The sequence below is a fragment of the Callorhinus ursinus genome, unplaced genomic scaffold (assembly GCF_003265705.2).
Source record: "Callorhinus ursinus isolate GAN/ISIS: 27379988/994484 unplaced genomic scaffold, GSC_fseal_2.0 scaffold13, whole genome shotgun sequence".
Lineage (NCBI taxonomy): Eukaryota > Metazoa > Chordata > Mammalia > Carnivora > Otariidae > Callorhinus > Callorhinus ursinus.
The window spans coordinates 24,159,541-24,164,278 of NW_027397075.1; the positions used below are offsets into that span (position 1 = coordinate 24,159,541).

The window sequence follows — 4,738 nt, forward strand, 5'->3', positions numbered from 1 at the left end:
TACCATTTTATTTATTTATGTCCTGTTTACTTTTTTATTGAAGTATAGTTGCCATGCAATGTTATATTAGTTTCTACAACATAGTGATTTGCCAATTCTTTCTTTCTTTCTTTCTTTCTTTCTTTCTTTCTTTCTTTCTTTCTTTTTCTTTCTTTCTTTCTTTCTTTCTTTCTTTTCTTTTCTCTTGCTTTCTTGCTTTCTTGCTTTCTTGCTTTCTTCTTTCTTTCTGTTTATTTGAGAGAGTGAGAGAGAGCATGAGCGGGGCAGGGGGGATGGGTAGGGCAGAAGGAGAAGCAGGCTCCCCGCTGTGCAGGGAGCCAGATGACATGGGGCTGGATCCCAGGACCTGAGCTGAAGGCAAGACGCTTAACCGAATGAGCCACCCAGATGCCCCATAGTGATTTGTCAATTCTGTGTATTACTCAGTGCTCATCACCATAAGTGAAGTCACGATCTATCACCGTACAACTTTGTTACAATATTTGTAGGTGCCATTTTTAAAATGGTACCCGACACCAAAAGGACTGAGTAATTTTCAGATCCGGTTCTTTGTGCCCCTGCAGCAGCGGCTCGGTGGAAGATGGCGGCCCGGGCGGGTTTGGAGTCTGCGGCGCCAGAGCCTCAGGAGGGGCAGGCGTGGGGGCTGCCCAGGGTCCAGGCGGGACTCCAGGGCCTCCCGTGCGAATGGGCCCAGCACCGGGTCAAGGGCTGTACTGCTCCCCGATGCCCGGAGTGGCCCATCCAAGAACAGGTATGCTGCCAGGCAGCCGAATGACACCTCCGGGGCCTTCCATGGGACCCCCTGGCTATGTGGGGAACCCTTCAGTCCGACCTGGCCTGGCCCAGTCAGGGATGGACCAGTCCCGCAAGAGACCTGCACCTCAGCAGGTCCAGCAGGTCCAGCAGCAGGCGGTCCAAAATCGAAACCACATTGCAAAGAAAAAGAAGATGGCTGACAAAATTCTACCTCAAAGGATTCGTGAACTGGTACCAGAATCCCAGGCTTATATGGATCTCTTGGATTTGAAAGGAAGCTGGACCAGACTATCATGAGGAAACGGCTAGATATCCAGGAAGCCTTGAAACGTCCCATCAAGCAAAAACGGAAGCTGCGAATTTTCATTTCTAACACTTTGAATCTGGCTAAATCAGATGCCCAGGATGGGGAGGGGATGGTGGCTTCCTGGGAGCTTCGGGTAGAAGGACGGCTCCTGGAGGATTGGCACAGGACCGCCACTACCCAGGAGACGGACGGCTTCCACGTGAAGCTGCCAGGAGACCTGAATGTACGGGGCACTGTCCTCCTGATGCTGGACTACCACCCTCCCCAGTTTAAATTAGACCCTTGCCTGGCTCGGCTCCTGGGCATCCACATCCAGACCTGTCCAGTGATCATCCAAGCACTGTGGCAATATATTAAGACACATAAGCTCCAGCACCCTCACGAGCGGGAGTTTGTCATCTGTGACAAGTACCTCCAGCAGATTTTTGACTATCAATGTATGAAGTTTTCATACGTTTCAACGGCTCCATGCTTTGCTTATGCCACCAGAGCCCATCATCATTAATCATGTCATCAGTGTTGACCCAAATGATCAGAAAAAGTCCACTTGTTATGACATCGATGTGGAAATGGATGATACTTTGAAGACCCAGATGAATTCTTTCCTGCTGTCTACTACCAGCCAGCAGGAGATTGCTACTCTAGACAACAAGATCCATGAGACAATAGAAATTATCAGTCAGCTGAAGACCCAGCGGGAGTTCATGCCGAGCTTCGCCAGAGACCCTCAGGGTTTCATCAATGATTCGCTACAGTCCCAGTGCTGGGACCTCAAGACCATGACCGATGTGGTGGGTAACCCAGAGGAAGAGCGCCGAGCCGAATTTTACTTCCAGCCTTGGGCTCAGGAGGCTGTGTGCCGGTACTTCTACTCCAAGGTGCAGCAGAGATGACAAGAATTAGAGCAAGCCTTGGGAATCCGAAATACACAGGGCCTCTCCCGCAGCCCTGATTTGGCTGCACAGATTCGTATTTGGGCCCTGTGCTGCCTGCCTCATAGCACCTGCCTTGGTCTTGCTTGGGGCCTTCCAGGGGATGCTGTTGGTTCAAGGACAACACCAGAATGAAAAGGGTCTCGCATTTCTGTCTCACAAGACACCTGTCACCCTCTTCTCCCACCCCATCCCTTCCTGTCCCCCCACTTCCCTTTGCCCCACAAAGTTCCCATGTGCCTCTACCCTCCCCTGGTCTACATAGGACCTCTGGATAGTATTAGAGAGAGACCTGTAGTGGTAATCAGTGCATTGAATGGATTGGGCCTAAGGCCAGGTGGTCTTCAAGGGGACTAGCTACACTGATCCTGCCCTTCAGAGACCCAGGAGTTGGGAGCTTTAGCCCCTTCTCTGAGACTCAGGCCTGGGGGCACTCTATAAGCTAGTTGATCTTGGCTCTCCGGATAACAGAATCCAATTTCCTTCCTTCCCTCCACAGGTTTGGAGCACACTCTCCCTTTACTTGTTGCCCGCTAGCACTAAAGGAACCCTGGTTGTTGGGCCCCACTGAGCCCCAGGTCAGTCCGCAGCCCTCTGGATTGGCCTGCTGTCTCAGTGCTTCTCTTACTCCCTCGTAGGGGGTCCACATCAGTATTAGAGTTTGTCAACTAGTGCTCCCTCCCAGCACACTCCCTGTAGCTGCTCTCTTTAGGATCCCCTGCTCTTGAGCTGTCCTAACACAGGGCATTGGGGAGGGGGAGTCTTGCCTTTCTCTGTCAGAGCCCCAGGGATCTAACCTGGGGTATTGTCATTGCCAGCAGAGGCTGTTCCTTCCTGCTGTTTCTTGGAGGTGTGACTCATTTATTCACTCCACCCTGCCTCCCCTATCCCTTCATGGAGAAACAAGCCCGAAATCAAATGGGTAAAAACCCTGGGCCATCCCTGTCTTCCTGTCCCTTGTCTGCCCAGTTGACACCCACTGGTGACTCCTAGGGCACTGAGGAGTGAAAGAGCCTAGGGCTGGCGAATAGCTCTGAGTTGGGTCTGTGACTCTTCCCTCTCCCTGCCTCACAGGACTGTGACTCCCCAGCCCCTGCCCGCAAAGCTTCAGACCCCTCAGGTAGCAGCAGGACCTTGTGATCTTGGCCCCTTGGAACTGAGATGGTTTTGCATCTTTCCAGGAGAGCCTCATATTCTTCTTCCAGGTTGTATCACCCCAACTTAGCATATCCCAGGTTCACAGATTCAACATAGCAGGGTGGGAGACAGCTGGGCACAGAGGGGGAATTCCTTTCAGCCTGGGCTCTAACCCCACAGAACTGACAAAGCACCTGCTTCCCCACTCCTTCCTCAGGCTCCTGCGAGCACATCCTCCAGCCCCATATCCCTGCCTCTTCCACACCAGGGACAGAATTTTCTCCCCGTCTTCCCCTTCCTTGCATTATCCCATCCCTTCCTGAAAAGGTCTCCCCACAGACACTGGACAGCCTCTGTCCTTGGGGCTGAAACCATGAGAAGGAAGTTCAGCATTCCTACACAGTGTCCCTGTTGAAGATAACATTTTATTAACTGAATTATGTTTTTTTCATGGACCAAAATTTTTTTTGTACTGTCCCTTTACTGATGTCACTGAGTTTTAATAAAAAAATCTTCTGAAAAAAAAAAAAGACTGAGTAATTTGCCCAAGGGCTACACTGTGTGAAAGTGCTGGGACTTGGATTTGAATCCAGCTCTGACTACCAATGTTTGCTGTTTGCATTGACAGCTGATTAATACTTATTAGCTTCCAATTAAGCCTGTGCTAAAGACAACATACATCTCTTCTACCAGTTGCTGCCATGGTGAGACTAGTCATACCATGACCTGACCATGGGGACAAGGATTTTGTTTTGTTAACTGCTGTGTTCCCCACACCAGTAGCAGTCTCTAACACATGCTAGGTGCACAAGAAATACTTGGACTTATTTGTGATGGAATGAATCTTTGTACTGTTAGCACAGAATCCAGCACACAGCACCTTTCAATATGTATTTGTAGAAATGAAATGTAGTTTCCCCTCCTACACTGTGAGAATTTCAACAGAGATTTTCTGTTTTCCAACTAATGGCGCCACCATCTCTACACTCTGTCTATTTTTCCAAATGAGTTCTACATTTTATGATTTTGTCTTATTAACCATGTGAGCCCAATTATTGGTGTCAATCATGAGAAATCATCTAAATGGAATTTATTTTCTTTGATGTTTACAAGGAAACAAAAGAGTACTCTAGATGGAAAGAAATGTATCAGGTTACCTGAAAACTGATGCCTAATAGCCAAAAATGGTCAGTTTGGAGAATGGGTAAACTGCAATCATTCTGTCGAGAAAGCCAACCCGCCTTCTACAGACCATTAGGGCAAAAGCAGTAAGATCTATTCATTCCTTGAATCTGACTACCAGTTATTCTTAGATTATTCTTCCTTGAACTTGTTTTTCAGTCCTAATCAAATCCAAAATTCAGTTGAGGGGTACTGAAAGGTCCTTCATGAGCAGTGTAAAAAGTATATATTTCAGGGGTGCCTGGGTGACTCAATCGGTTAAGTGCCTGCCTTAGGCTCAGGTCATAATCCCAGGGTCCCCACTCAATGGGGATTCTGCTTCTCCCTCTGCCCCCTCCCCCATGCTTGCGCACACACGTGCACTCTCGTTCTCTCAAATAAGTAAATAAAATCTTTAAAAAATGTATATATTTCTTTAGGATTA

At 48.6% G+C, this 4,738-nt stretch overlaps 1 pseudogene; it reads left to right on the plus strand.

The window, feature by feature from the left end:
* Window positions 1-580: 580 nt before the first annotated feature.
* On the plus strand, window positions 581-3,271 carry LOC112828820 (SWI/SNF-related matrix-associated actin-dependent regulator of chromatin subfamily D member 1 pseudogene; annotated as a pseudogene).
* Window positions 3,272-4,738: the final 1,467 nt, after the last annotated feature.